This window comes from Drosophila suzukii, chromosome X (genome assembly GCF_043229965.1).
Source record: "Drosophila suzukii chromosome X, CBGP_Dsuzu_IsoJpt1.0, whole genome shotgun sequence".
Lineage (NCBI taxonomy): Eukaryota > Metazoa > Arthropoda > Insecta > Diptera > Drosophilidae > Drosophila > Drosophila suzukii.
In genome coordinates, this window is record NC_092084.1 from 11,207,673 (window position 1) to 11,223,862 (window position 16,190).

Consider the following 16,190-nt stretch of genomic DNA (forward strand, 5'->3'; position numbering starts at 1 on the left):
TATACAAGATTTTTCTACACTTAAAACAACCCAGAACTTTTGAAAACCTGGCTATGAAGTGTCTTTTTTGTGGGCCATGTCTATGTTTCTCAATTCCCCAAAAGAGCAAAAGTAAAAAGTGTGCAAAAATAACCGGTTCTTGTGATGTGAATTTGTATTTTAATTTGCTTAGGGTCTTCCACGCGCATCAAAAGGCGCAGAAATTGTCGCCCCAGAAGAAGCGAAAAGCCTTAACGGGTTTTCTAATGTTTTAATTCCGTACTCATGGCGGTCGAAAGTGTTTCTAAAAAGCCATAAAAAAAAAATAAAATAATAATTTACAGCTGTGTGCGTGTTCATCAGCTGCAATGATTATGTAACTCAGAGCGCAATTAAGGCAAAAATAAAAAAAATACAAAAAAAAAAAGAAAAACAACAAGCGACCGAGCGGCAAACTATACCAACAATGGCTAACTGAATTAACCTTGTTCTGTGGACGGAAATTGCACAGACACATGGAGCGATAGAGATACACTTTGTATCTTTATTTGTATCTTGTGGGGTCCTTGGCTATAATTAATCCACAATTACACATACACAGGAGAAGAACACGCAAGTGGGGCCCCGACCACGATCAGATATGGTTATTTTTTGTATTTTATGTACAATTTTTTTTTTGTTTTTGCTTTTCTTTTTTTTTTTTTTTGGCCAAACTAAACTGAAAAATTCAGCTCCGTCCGAAATGCTAATTGCCAATGGGTCAGACCCCCGGCTTGCATGTCGGTGGTTCCTGCTGCTATTAGTTGAAAAGTCAGTCACACAATGTGTCACGCAGCAAAGTGCAACAGCAACTCCACACACGCCTTTCCCAGCGCTTCTCAAAGCAGCAAAATAAGCTAAATAAATAAAGGAAAAAAAGAAAAAACACGCATACGCAATGTGTTCCGCGGGGGGAAAGGTTGAAAGCCACGTCAGAGCTGTAAATCAGTGGGAAATCACTAAGGCAGCCCTGGATTTTCAAGGTTTCTGGCTTGGAGTTTCCGCGAATTTTCATTTTGCAATAATAAAACAAAATATAAATAAAAAAATAAATAAAAAATTTCTAAAAAATAAATAAAAAATTAATAAAAGAATAAATTAAATTAAATAAAATATCTTTTTGATTCAGAGTTTCCGAGAATTTTTAATTTGCAATACGCAAAAAATTAAAAAAAATATAGATATCGAAAAAAAAAAACAATAAAAATAAAATAAATAAAATAGTTTTTTAATTTTCAACCAAAACGAATTTAAAACATTGAGTGTTTACAAAAGATCAGTTGCTATTTGTTTTTAATAATATTAGTTTATATAAAATAAAAAAAAATTGTATAGTAAAAAAAAAATCGGATTAGTAATCTGATCTGAGTAAATAAAATCTGTGTGAGTAATTCTCACAAAAACTACATAATTAATGGTTATAAGTCAGAAATTGATCTTAAAATACAATTTTGCACCTTAAAACATTCTAGGTAAAAAAAACCCTTTTCCATGCAGCCCTAAAAAATAGAAGACCTGTTTGGGTTTACTTCTGATTTCCTTTTTTTTTGCCTTACTTGCTTAGCCAATGTTATGCATTATAATTGTACAATAGTAATTGTTGTTGTTGTGTAAATTAGAAGGCGGCTGTCAGATAAAAACGGCAACTACAGGCAAAAAAACATAGAGAAAAACAACGAATAAAAAAAAATTGAACAACGCAACTGAGAAATGCGCAATAATTGATGCACGCAAAATGCGATTTTGCCGCCCAGTGAGTGCGAGCGAGATGGCGCCAGGCCTGAGTGGGTGGTGAGTGGGTGGTTTGTGGGTTTGAGGTTGGGGCATTGCATATAATTGCGTTATAGTTTGTAGTTGTTGCAATGCCACAGCGATAACACACACGCCAGCACACACACACACACACACACTCAAGCACGCATGGAAGTGCATTTTAGGGTGACCATGCTCGCATTGCATGCGCACTCGCTCACTGCGTCTCTCTCTCTCACACGCTCCATCTCTCTCGCTCTCCCTTGCACACTGCACTTCTCTTAAGTTCCTTTGTTGTCTGCTTAAGGTCGTCTATTAATCACTTCCTATTTTGCGTGAAACACGATTTTGTTTCTACTCTTTTCTTTTCTAATTGGTGTTACCCTTTCTCTTTCTTACTCTTTTCCCCCGCATTAGTGTGACCCTTTCCCCAAGTTCTGTTTTTAAATCGTTTTCTCTGGCAAATATTACCCAATTTCGGAATCTAATCCAATTTCGATTGCGTTCTTTTCCTGATTGCCTTCAGCAAATTGACTATTTATTAACCTATTTCAAGGCAAATTATAAAGAAATTGTTTGCTGCACACCATCCTAGTAGAGGCTTAAAAGGTTAACTGCACTGGTAATATTTAATTCAAAACGGTTTACAAGCCCATTAGGTGTCTTTTACCTAAGTTCGAGTAGGAAGAGTGTGTCAATACAATTTGCACATCGGTATGTACAGATATTCCATTATTTATATCAGTAAAGCCCACGGTCTGTATTATATGAACAAAACACCTGGGCAGATCGGGTTGCATTAATAATAATTAACGGCATATCCCAAGTGCGTATCTTTAGCTCGGAGTGCTGTAATCTTTTTTTTCTGACGTGTGAGTTGGTGTGTTTTGAGTTCGGTTTTCAGTTTTCAGTTTTCCGTAGTGAGAAAACCTGCGACTGGCGCCGCAAAAGCGTGTGGGCGTTCTGGGCGTGGCAGCAACAATAATAACAATTACAAATTGCACGTTGTTGCGTCGTGAGCATTTCAGTTTATTTTTTTCCCCCCACAGCTGCTTATTTTTATTTTTCTTCTTATTTTGCTTTCAATGCTTAGCTGAGCACGCATTTTCGATAAAAAAAATATGGTATAAACGATATATAGGTATTGTGCATTACATAAAAAAACAAAACTTATGAATGCAGCCTCGTGTGTTTTGATATTTGAACAGAGAGAAAACAAAATAAAAATTTATCACGCAAACACGCGGCGTATGCGTAATAAAAAAATAGAGCACAATGCGGAAGTGCTTGAAAAGTGAGATTAAAAAAATGGATAAAAAAGAACAAAGGCAGCTAAGATAATTTTTAAAAAATTCAAAGCACTTGGTTTAACTCTTTTATTTATATACAATAATTTAACAGTATATAGGCAATTTAAAAAATGTTTTTAAAAGAATCTTTCTAATTGGAAAAACTGTTAATTTCTTATTTTCCCCTTTTAATTTTAAGAACAATTTTATTTAGCCTTGAATTAATTTTCTCTTCGTGGGCCTTTCCCATTTATTTATTTATTTTTTTGTTTAGGCCAAGTCATGATAACGGTTCTGGCCAACAATTGAGCGTGCGAAAATCCAGAGAGATCTGTTGTCTGTCAACGCTTTGAGAAAAGCGCCGAGAAAAACGAAAAAAAAATAAAAAAAAAACGGCATCGAGTCGGAGGAAAATTGATTTGTCACGTTGCGCATAAATTGCACATAATTATGTAAGCAACCGTTTCTCCGTCGCTGCATTTTCACTTGGCAACTCTTTCGCCGCTCAATCAATAGAAATAACTTTTGTTTTGCCGTTTCATCAATTAGGCCTTAATTTTGTCATAGTCTGGCCCGTTGGCCTGTTGGCCCGGCCAACTTGCACTTGGCCCGAACGGGTGCTAACGTTTTATTAATGGGAGAAGGCATTTTCCTGATTTCGCGACCCTGGGAACTAAGAAAATGCCAGAGGAGACTGCTTTCCAGCGTGACAGACAATTGCGCCTTTCAATTTGCGAGTGACCTTCTTATTTTGAGACTAGGAAATTGCATTTTTAATTTATAAGGTACTTGATAGATTATTAATTCATATTAACAAAAATTGATTACATTTTATTTGTTAATATTTCAATTTAAGGTTGGCATGTCATTTAAATTTCTTATTGGGCTTATATGGTTTTATTGCTACAAAGAAAATCTAAAAAAATTTATAACAGCTCTATAAACCTTTTTAAATATATTAAAAATATAAAAAACAGATGGCATAAGAAAATTCTAAAAAAATGTTGTATAACTTTCCAAACCCTTTTAAAATCATAAAAAGTACAAACAAAATTTGGTGATTAGAATTTATTATTGGGCTTATAATCATTTTCCTGGTTATAAAGAAAATCTAAAAAAAAGTATTACAACTCTCGAAACCATTTAAAAAATATTACAAATAAAGGAAATCTAGAATTTCTTATTGGCCTTATAATCATTTTAATGGTTATAGAGAAAATATAAGAAAATGTATTACAACTCTCTAAACCTTTTTAGAAATATTCCAAAAAACTAAGAACAGATGGCAAATAGGAAATCTAAAAAAATCTAAAAAACTCCCTAAACCTTTTTAAAACTATAAAAACAGATGGCCTGGTCCCAAAAAAAGTATTTCCTCTAAAAAAAAAGCTGGGTTAATTATGGTGGTTGCATAGAAATTCAAAGTAACCCTAAACTATGGACAAAAATGGAATTTCCGAAGAGGCCACCTTTGAAATTAGAGGCAGAACAAAGAAAATGCTTTACCTTTCGAGTGGAATATGGTATATGAGGTATATAATGGGCGGACCATTAGATGTGCCGAAAGGCAGGGTTGTCGCTCACACAGATGCCCACCAATACACTCGCGGCCATTCACAACAGGGCAGCTGCTGTCAATCAAAGAGGGAAAAAGCTTTGACAGCCATGAACATGACGACTGACGACTGACGCCTTTGTCTGTGTGTATTTTGCTAATTTTGGAAACTGCAATTAACGCATGCACACACACACACACACACGCTCGTTTGGCTAATTAAAACAATTTCGCAATTGTGCAAAAAACAATTTTTTCAATTTAAAATGAGAAACCTTCACTTGAGCCAAGCCAAAAACCAAAGCGCCATGTTTGGCCACACAATTGTTTGACAGCAAACACACACAAACACACCCATACTTCAGACTTTATTTTTTTTTTTGGTACGATCTTTTAGCATTCACTTCCCATTGTCAAAAAGCGCAGACGACGTCGCTCACTTCCGCCTCGATCAACTCAAGCCAAAAAGTAAAAAAAAAAAAAAGAAGCTTGCAAAAAAATATTGAAATAAAAGCCGAAAAACAAAATGAAATAAAATAAAACTTTTGTCATGCATTAAAATTTGTTTGGTGCTTTTTCCCCGTTTTCTGTTGGGCTTCGCTCCTCCTCTTCTCATTATGATCCCATATGCGCGGCGACCTTGGCCTTCAAAAACAAAGCACCAAAAATAATGAAAAAAAAAATTTGCAAATAATTTTTGCAGTCTCTTTTTTTTCCTGATTGTGGTTTGGCTTTGCCTTTGTTTGATGTTCTTTGGCCGCAGAGGGAATCGCAGGCGGGGGGGCAACAAGGGGTTAAGACACCCTGTGTGGTTAATTGCATGGAAACTACATTTTGTTTGGCAGGAATTTGCAAATATCTTAGAATGTTGAAAACTAATATAGGCAACAAAAATATAATGGTATTTGTTGTGTGTTTATAGGATTTTTTTGAAAACTGTGCCTAAGTTTTTTTTATTTTTTAAAAGAAGTTTTTACTCTAAGCCTTTTTAAAATACTTTAAAAATACTAAAAATACTTTCTTTGTTATATTTTTGGTATTTTATTAATCTGTCCCTTATATTTCTTAGAAAAAACTTTGCTTTTAATAAGAAACTCATAAACTTATATTATTAAAACTTGTTCTTAATTTTATAATATTAAAAATATATATTCTCAAACTCACCTTAAACTAAAACACTCGCCAGTCGGGCGTTACCCGTCCAGCAATCCATAAGTTTCAATTTTCCAATTGATTTTTGTCGGGGGCCGTCGTCTTCGTCGATTTTGGATTGTTGTTTGTTGCAGTTGTTGTTGTTGCTAGCTTGCTGTTGTTGTTGTTGTTGTTGCTGGTTGTCGCTGCAGTTGTTTATGGGTTGTTCTTGTTATTTGTGACTTCTTTTTGCGTCTTTTTAAAATATTTTTACTTTTTTGTTACTTTTGCACACCGAAATATGTAATTTGGGGCTGTTTTACAACACTGTTTTATTTTTTTTGGGGGGTTTTCCGAAAATTTGAAAATATTTCCAAGTTCGAAAATTACTTTTTTTTGCTTTGCCCCAAGAAACGAAAATTGTTTTATTTAGATTTGGTTAAGTTTTTCGCTTTCCTCCTTTTTGTTTCCATAAACATTTAATTGGTCCAGTTGTTCGAATTTGTGTGGGTGTGTGAGGGAGACAGATGGTGCATATGTGTGTGTGTGTGTGTGATTAGAGAGGGTTTAAGAGAATGTTTCAATTGATTCGTTTTGTTTTTTCTTTTTTCAATATTAGCCAGAGAGCGCTGCCAGAGTTGTAGCGTGTTCGTCTTGTTGGTAGAGTTGATCTTGGTAGAGTTGCCTTTCGATTTGCCGAGATTGCGTAATTGTGTGAATTTTTTTGCCTTTAGCTTTTTGGTTTCTTTTTGCCGGTTTCTCTTTGAGTTTTACACGCTTTCTTCTTCGTTGAAATTTGGAATTTTGAAGAATATGCTGGAAGGATAAGAAAAGTAATGGTTAAATTAGTTTAATTACTTAAGAAAATATTTCTTTATCATTTTAACACTCAAATGAAATGTATAATATATCCGTTCCTGTTACAAATAAGCTAAAAGGATAAGAAATGTACAAGATAAATTTTAAAAAAATATTTCTCTATGATCTGAGCACTTAATCATCATCTGTTCTAAATTTCCGTATACTTTAATTCCTCTTCTACAGTTTCCAGAGCTTCCAACAACATTTAATCATGTTTGTCAAACAGAAGTTAAAGTTTACTTTCGTCTGAGTTGAATGCCCTTCAAGCACTTCTCGAATTTATTTAACTTCACATCAAATTTGCCTATTTAGCTTAAATGTAGGCTATGGCAAATGTCACTAGTGTGAATGTGAATGTGTTGGGTAAACTTTCACTACTTTAATTACCCAAAATGAATGTTATTCTTGTTTGGCAAGGCAGAGGAAGGGAAATGGGAGCTTTTTCGGGGGGTTAAAAGTTGAATGGCAATGCCACATAGTCGCCTGTTATAGTTGTTGTTGTCTCAGAAAGTCTGTTAACTGTCTGCGTTGTTGCCTCAAGTGCCACACAGATACACACAGACACACTCACACACTCGAAGGAAGAATGTTTTGGTGAAATTAACACATACACACAGATACAACACACACATACAGCCGTGAAGAGAAAAGTTTTCGACTGCAACATGTGGCAGGCGCGCTTAATTATGACGTGGCTCACAGTGAGCGACAAAAGTCAACCTTTTAATTACGAATCTCGGCAGTGGATCATAAAAAGATTGGATTTCAGGGGTTAAAGGACCAAAGAATATATAATTTAAAGGTTCCACAACTTGTTAAATAATCTTATTATTTATTTATACAATTTTACATCGTTGTCCCAAAAATATTTACTTGAATTACTTTAGTAATTGGGTTTGAGATACATTTAATCAAAATTAAATTATAAGCAAAGCTCCAACTTAGTGTAAGCTCTTGTTTTAAAAGTTACTGCATTATGAGTACAATTTAAAATGGCTTAGGTAATTATAAATACTTTATACACATTAAAACGGCTCTGAAAATATTTTTGGTTACCACCCCTGACTTCTAGCCTTGAATAAACTTATATTTTCTTGGGATTTTCCCTTGAATTTTCGGCCTCTTGACGTCATCACTCCATCTTACTCGGTCTGCTGTTTTGCATATTTTAATCAGCAGCAACTATAAAAAGGGAAGGAAGAAAAGCTGCTGGCGGAGCAAGAAAACCCCAGGCAGCATCTGGTAGTTGTGTCTGTGGTTGTGGCATTGAAAAAGTTTCCATTTTTCCTCGACTTTGAGCGCGTTGTTGTTGTTTGGCATTGCCAGGCATAAGTAGGTTCAAAGTTCAAGTTCAAGCACATGCAGGAAAATAGCAGAAAATTAGTTATAGCTTCTGATAAAAGGGGGAGACCTACTGAGGCTTTAATATGGGAACTTATTGTACTTTATTAAAATGTTTCCCTATTTTCAATGGTTTTCAGAAAGGGAACACAGAGCTGCACATCTATAATCCATAACTTGAGTTATAGAACTCAGATTTTAAAATGGGATACCTCTATGAGTTTGTTGCTGGATTCCCTAATAATTAACGTTCAAATATTTTCATAAAACGATGGTCCAAGTTTTGACCCATTTTCATGTTCGATTTTTCTTTATTTCTAATGGTTTTCAGAATGGTGACCCAAAACTGAGCTTCAAGATTCCATAACTTGAGTTATTAGACTCCGATTTTAAAGTGGGATACCTCTATGAGTTTGTATTTAAATTTCCCAATAATCTGCATTAAAATATTGCTTTTCAAAGAGGGTCAAAATTTTGACCCATGTTCATGTTCAATTTTTCCGTATTTCAATGGAATTCAGAATGGCGACCCAAAACTGAACTTCAAGATTCCATAACTTGAGTTATCGGACTCCGATTTTGAAGTGGGATACCTCTATGAATTTGTATTTAAATTCTCTAACAATCTACATTTAAATATTTATTTTCCAAGGGGGTCCAAATTTTAACCCATTTTCATGTTAGATTTTTCCCTATTTCCAATGGTATTCAAAATGGTGACCCAAAACTGCACTTCAAAATTCCATAACTTGAGTTATCGGACTCCGATTTTGAAGTGGGATACCTCTATGAATTTGTATTTAAATTCTCTAACAATCTACATTCAAATATTTCTTTTCCAAGGGGGTCCAAATTTTAACCCATTTTCATGTTAGATTTTTCCCTACTTCCAATGGTATTCAAAATGGTGACCCAAAACTGCACTTCAAAATTCCATAACTTGAGTTATCGGACTCCGATTTTGAAGTGGGATACCTCTATGAATTTGTATTTAAATTCTCTAACAATCTACATTCAAATATTTCTTTTCCAAGGGGGTCCAAATTTTAACCCATTTTCATGTTAGATTTTTCCCTACTTCCAATGGTATTCAAAATGGTGACCCAAAACCGCACTTCAAAATTCCATAACTTGAGTTATCGGACTCCGATTTTAAAGTGGGATACCTCTATGAATTTGTATTTAAATTCTCTAACAATCTACATTTAAATATTTCTTTTCCAAGGGGGTCCAAATTTTAACCCATTTTCATGTTCTATTTTTCCCTATTTCCAATGGTATTCAAAATGGTGACCCAAAACCGCACTTCAAAATTCCATAAATTGAGTTATCGGACTCCGATTTTGAAGTGGGATACCTCTATGAATTTGTATTTAAATTCTCTAACAATCTACATTTAAATATTTCTTTTCCAAGGGGGTCCAAATTTTAACCCATTTTCATGTTCTATTTTTCCCTATTTCCAATGGTATTCAGAATGGTGACCCAAAACCGCACTTCAAAATTCCATAACTTGAGTGTTTGCACTCCGATTTTGAAGTGTGATACCTCTGTGAATTTGTATTTAAATTTCCTAATAATCTACATTTAAATATTTATTGTCAAAGAGGGTCAAAATTTTGACCCATTTTCATGTTCGATTTTCCCTGGTTTTCAGAACTGTAACCCAAATCTGCACTTCAAGACTCCATAACTTGACTTATTGGACTCCGATTTTAAAGTGGGATACCTCAATGAATTTGTGGTTAAATTCCCTAATATTCTACTATTAAATAAATATTTTAAAAGAGGGTCAGCATTCTACACCATATTCATGATTGATTTTTCCGTGTATAAAACCCAAAAAAAGTCTACGAAAAATCTAAATCACGTCGAAATTAGTTTATAGAAAATGAAGTTATTATAATTCCACCGAAACGATCAGTTCAATTGCCGGGAAATCGGATGGGGCAGCACGCACTGATAAGCCTCACTTGGAGGTCGGCAAACAGACAGAAAGCGGGCCTTAAACCGGGGAAATCCGTGTGGGGTAGTAAGATATAGACAGAAGTCAGGCAGACAGACGGACGGACAGGCATACGGACAGAAAGTCAGACATACGGACAGACAGCTAAACCAATGCCAGACATCCAGACGGGGAGTCAGACTGAAGTCAGACGGCGAGACGCATTGTTGATAGATACTCGTACTAGAAGCGAGTCTAGAAAATGTCTAGGGGTTCTACAACTGCGTGTATATTTGTATATATATGTATGTGCATTGTACATATATATATATATTTGGTGTGTTTATGTGTGGCACATACATATGTAATTCCCATAAACAATGACGACAGGCTGCTTAAAATGTCTGCACAGCTGTTTGATGTGTGAGTGTGTTGCATCAACAGTTGAGGCAACTGCAGACAGTTGAAGATACACCCCACGCCCCCTTGGCACCCAGCCGACCCCCCCGCCAAAGGAAATCCCAACACCCCTGGCCACACAATCGACATATATTTATTAACCCATGTGCAAGAAAGTGTCATGATTTGTCGCGTTAATTGGGTCTCTTTTTTTATAAGAGGTCTATTGTTTATCAATAACTTTATTATTAAAATAAAATTTAACAATCTAGCATTTGGCTTTGTCACAGTCAAAAAATATACATTAAGTAAAAGTCTAGTATTCAAGATATAATAAAAAAAATATTAAATAATATTCCAGAATTTTCAAATTAATGTTTTTATATTTTAAAATTTACATTTTTCAATATATATAAGCTTAGGAAAATATTTTTTAAAATATTAAAAACAGTTTTAAAGATTGCAAGAGGTAACAATACATTTTATTTTATTTTTAAAAAGATTTTTGTATGGATGGAAAAAAATAGAATGGAATGGAAGATGGAAAAAAATATATCCAATATTCTAATTTATTTTCGAAAAAGGGTTTTCCGACCCCCTATGCCATGAGTGGGGTTAAGCATAGGCCCAGGACTTCAGGAGTGAAGAAGACACACAAAAATAAAAATGAAAATAAAAATAAAACACAACACAACAACTGAAAAACCCTCGACAGTGGCAAGTTGCATATTCCGTGTTGCAGGTGAAACGCGTTGTAGAATGGTGGCAAAAAAGGGGGGCAAAAGGGGAAAACCAAGGGAAATGCAGGGGCTGAGGGAAATGTCAGGGGGGAGAAAATGGCGAGGGCAATGAAGGAGAATGAGGCACTTTGAATGGGAATGGCAAATGGCAGGGTATAAACTGCAGGGCGAAAGGGTCCCGGGTCCTGAGTTCCGAGTCCCGAGGTCTGGTACATAAAACCCCGTACTCCCTTGGCTGGCGTCTTGCGTTTTTAATTTCGTTTTCTTTGTGCGCATTTTCCATTTATTTTATCTGTCTCGTCTGTCTGTCCACATCCACGTCCATCCTCGATAAGGAGGACTAAACACGGGCAAGGACATACCGAAAGGACACTGACAAAATTCCATCCACTTGTATGCAATTGTCGCCATGCGTGACACAAAAAAAAAATGGGGAAAGGAAAATAGCACGGGCAAAACGTTGACAATAAATTTATGCAATAATAATAATCGAAAGAAGAGGGAGGTTCAGGAATAATATTATAAATACTGGATGGAGAAAGATAACACAACCCGAAAACATAGTTAGTTCTCTTTATTAAAGATCTATTCGTAGTTCTCATGCTACATTTTAATATATTTGGGTTGAGCAGCCTATAAAAAACTATTTTTACTGTTCCAAAATCTCCTCATATCCTTAAAATTTTGAATCTATATTTTTAGAAATTATATGATATGACATGATAAAGATATATATAATATAAATATATTATTTTCCATCTAATATTGTTTAAAAAAACTAAAGATATAGTACCACTCCGCATATTGTTTATCTGTTTTAATGCCTACCCAACGATTTCTCCACCAAAGTGACGATATTTTATCAGAACCCATGGAATTTGTATGCTTCCATTTGTGCTGTGGTTTGATTTCACCCCGGGCGACTGAATTCGTTGAAATTTATGAAACTTTAGGCGGCAATCGACTGACGGGGCGAGACCGAGGGATAAACGGACAAATGTCACGGCATCTCTCCATTTCGAGAGTGTTTATATGCAGGGGGGTGGAGTGCCAAGGGGCAAGGAAATACCATAACGAGACAAATATAAAATATGCCAAACAAGTTAAGAAAGTCGAAGAGGTAAACAAAGTTTTCACAGAACAACTACCGCAATGAAAAGTGGGAGTTAGGCCTGCACTTTGAAAGCTGTCATCTAAAATCAAGCCATAAACCAGGAAATAATTACTTAAAGAAGTAAATTCAATAGAAATAATATCCAGAGATGAAATATTTTATAAACATATTTTTTAACATTATTGAAATTTTAATATTACAGGTATTTTGATATTTATTTTTTGTCTTGTCCAAAAGCAATCCCATTTTAAATGCCTAGTTTGCTGAGATACCGACCGCGAATGACAAACTGACTGGCGGACGGAATGATTGAATGACAGACGGCAGACTGGTCAGCAACCCCTCAACCCCCCCCTCGCAGAAAACCCTTCTTTTAACCCCTCTTCATAATTATAAAGTTTCTTTTCTTCAGCGCGTCTGCAATATTTGCATAAATTATTGTACAACAAACAATAATTTTTTCTTGCTGCATTTATTTTCCAGAAAATGACGTTGTGAAAAATGCAGCAATCATTTTTTATGAACTTATTTTGTGTAGTTTTTTATTGTATTTTTTTTTGTTTTGTGTTTTGTTTTGCATATGGCAGTATCAGTGACGGAATTCCTGGAAAAACACATAGGCAAAAACAGGGAAAAAGGGAAAAACAGAAGACAAATATGAAGGAGAGAAGCGACAATTGCAGCGGGTGCAGTACACCTTAAAAAAAAAATATTCAATTTTTTAAATTTAAATTTTAAATTTCAATATGAAACAAGATTTTTGTGAATTAATTTGGAAAATATTTTATATCGACCCATGGCTTTTTTAGATTTAAATAGTGTTAAAGCAAAAAGTCAACAAATTAGTAGTATAAAGTATCTTTCAGGTTCAATAACCCACAAAATTAGATTTTAATTTTAAACTTTAAAATATTTTAGATAAATGTGTTCTATGTATTATATTTTTTCTGTGCAGAAACTGCAACTGCAATTGCAGCAACGTCAGCGGGCCATTTCGCAGTGAATATGAAACCGAGACGATCCCCTTTCGCCCCGCCCCTTTTGGGTCGCACCGCCTACTCCTTAAGCAAACTGAAATCTCAGTGTCAGCGAATATCAAACAAATGCAATGGGAATCATCAACAAATTTGTCTTCACAGGAATTTCAAACCAAAGTTGGGGGGTAAAATTCGAGCAAGTTATGTCCACTAGATCAAATTAACCAACACTGGTCAGCAGTTGTTCTTTTTTGAGATACTTTTATTGTTTAAAAAGATTGCTACTTTAAGGTATGGGAATTTCTTTTATAAATATGTCTCTTATGTTACCCCAACACATATTTTTTCCAATTTTAAAAATATTTTGGAATTATTTAATACTCTCCACTGTTCAATTTAAGTTTTACCAACACTGGTACTTTTACATTGGCATTTCAATTACACCTCTTTATTCCAGAGAATCATTTCTTTTCGTTTTGCTGTCGTGATTCTGGTTAAAAATACAAAAGAAAATTATGTCGAACGTTGAACTTTTTGGCCCAGTCATGACTTGTTGTAACTAAATGTATTACAAAGAAAAATAATAATTTCCTCTTGTCTGATTTTGCTAAGCAGTTATTTTCTGACGGATACCAAATAACTCTTACATTATGGATTTTTTCAATTACCTATTAATAATTATTTTTCTTTTTGCTATCTATAATATTGCTCTCATTTTCAAATCTTCATTGCATTTCCTTATTCCGATTGCCACAAATTGTTGAACCCCTGTCAACTCGGTTGATAACTTTTGAGTGAAGTGGGGGGAAGAAAGTCGAGTGGTCTCCAGAGGTTCACAAAAGAAACTTGCGTGGACTCCTCATCATAATCTCCCCCCTCCCCCGGGGTTTTCCGACCCCCCTCCCCGCCCCTTGAGGTCCTTGAGTTTTGTCTCACTTGCGGTTCGAGTTTTTCCCTGTGCGTGTGTATTTGCCAGTGTGTGTGCGTTTGATTCCTTCTTTTCGCACACACTTAAGCACGCATTTTAGGCGACATACCCCCTCTTAACCCAACCCCCATCCCTTAACCCATTGACGTCTCGTGTTTGGTTTGCCACTTGGGCATTTACCCAAATGCAATCGATATGTAGAGCACACGCAAAAAAAAAACAAGATTAGGCTAATTAAAAAAAATCTGTAATTTAACTTTAACTTAAAAATATTATTAAATATAAAATTTTGTTGTCTATTTATTTACCAAATTATATTTTGGCCAATTAATAAAATTTGTACACCTGATTTTTATTCCCAAATGGTTTCCCATATTTTTTTTGTGTACTGAAAACCCTTTTTATTTCGACCTGGCTTAGTGAAATAATTAATAATAATTTATGACGCACAAGGCCTGCTGCCACTGCAATTAGAAAATGTCAAAGCGATACTAAGTAAGCAAAAATAGTAAGAAAGGAGGGCTTTGTCTCGACCCTCTACAAAATTATGCATAAACGCATTTTAGTGCGCCTACAAGTAGGCAATGCCAAAGGAACCGAGTTGCCGAGCGTCGGCGAAACTACAAAGGACCTCAAAGCCCAAGACAATGACGTCAGGCGGGGGGCGGCAGGCAGAGGGGGCGTGGCTCGGCCGGGACACTTTTGTTGCACATTGCGTTCCCTCTGCCAACTGAAGTGCACTTCTGACGCACTTCTCCTTTTGCGACCCGCAGGGAAGTTCATTCTAACAAAAAAGTGAAAAAAAGCGGAGGAGAATTTAAGAGTAGGCAAAAACAAAAAGAATGAAACTTACAACGCACACAAAAAAATATTAAGAGAAATTTTAGAAAAAAAGCAAGGATTGCAATGCCCTAAATAAAATATATAACTACATATAAACGGAAGAAAAAATATCAAAAGTGCGTTATCAAACTCATAAATAATTAATTATTAAAGGGGACTACCCTTTATCATTAAAATATAAATTCCTTAATGGTTTTAAATTTATTTATTTAAACAAAATATTTAGATTTAACGAAAAGATTTAAATGAACCTTGAATGAACCTTAACACACATTTTTCAATAATTTTAATAATAATCATAAATTTTTATAATTATAATATTATAATCTTTTAAATAATACATTTTATTTAATGCTAATGCTATTTATTAATTTAAAAATGGTATATTTTTGTAAATTAAATATTTTTTTTAATTATTCACATATAAGAATTTTAAACACATTACTTTTTAAAAAAAATTTTAACATTTCAGAAAATCTTTAAAAATTGTACATGTTTAATTATAAGTATTTATAAATAATGTTTTTTAATGTGTAGTTCATATTCTAAAATTCTTGCCATTATTATATCCTTATATCTTGATCTACTTATTCCACATTTTTGAATATATAGTACGCAATATTTAAAAGGTAGGATTTTAAGACATACACCAAATAAATAAAATAAACATTTTAATTAGTATAACGAAAAAATACCTTTATTTTTAATATTTCAGTCTAATTAGCCTTGTCACATTTTTCTGTAAATTCGAAAAAGAAAATCCCTTTGAGGGTATCTGAAAAAAGCAGGCGCGGAAGCGAAGAAATGCGAAAAAATGCAGGCTCCTTTGATCCTGTCGCCGATGCACAGCTCCTGCTGCTGTTGCAACTAACTCACGCAATTTTCAAAAAAGCTTTCCCTTTGCTGACAGCAGCAGGCGGCAGTGGCAACAAAGGCTCACAAACAACAATAACAAAACTTGGTTAAAACCAAGGGGGTGGTGAAGGGTGGTTTTGGGTGGTTTTTGGGGGTGGTTGGGGGTTGGCTGGGTGGCTGGGTGGCTGCACAGATAATGAAAGGTCGTCGAAGTGCGTCGCATTCATGTCGCTGCCCCCGAGAGCAGATGATGCCGACAGTAACATGAAAAACAGAGACGCAACCGAAAGAGACAGCCAGCCTGGGGGGGGGGGGGGGGGGTTGTGTCGAAAGAGAGCGAAGGACCTCGTCCTTGGAAAAAAAACAAGAAAAAAAAGGGGGCCAAAGGGAACTACCGGTGACACAACTAATCAAGTGTTAACCAGTCCAAAAGCCTTCGCTG

At 35.0% G+C, this 16,190-nt stretch overlaps 1 protein-coding gene across 5 annotated transcripts in view; it reads right to left on the reverse strand.

Moving 5' to 3' along the window:
* mamo (maternal gene required for meiosis) overlaps positions 1-16,190 on the reverse strand; it is a 159,293-nt gene that overhangs the window by 126,503 nt on the left and 16,600 nt on the right. For all 5 annotated transcript variants that reach the window (XM_070997415.1, XM_036820755.3, XM_070997416.1 and 2 more), the window contains exon 3: positions 5,779-6,561. The gene's annotated coding sequence lies outside the window, so the exon portion shown is untranslated. The remainder of the gene's footprint in view (positions 1-5,778; positions 6,562-16,190) is intronic.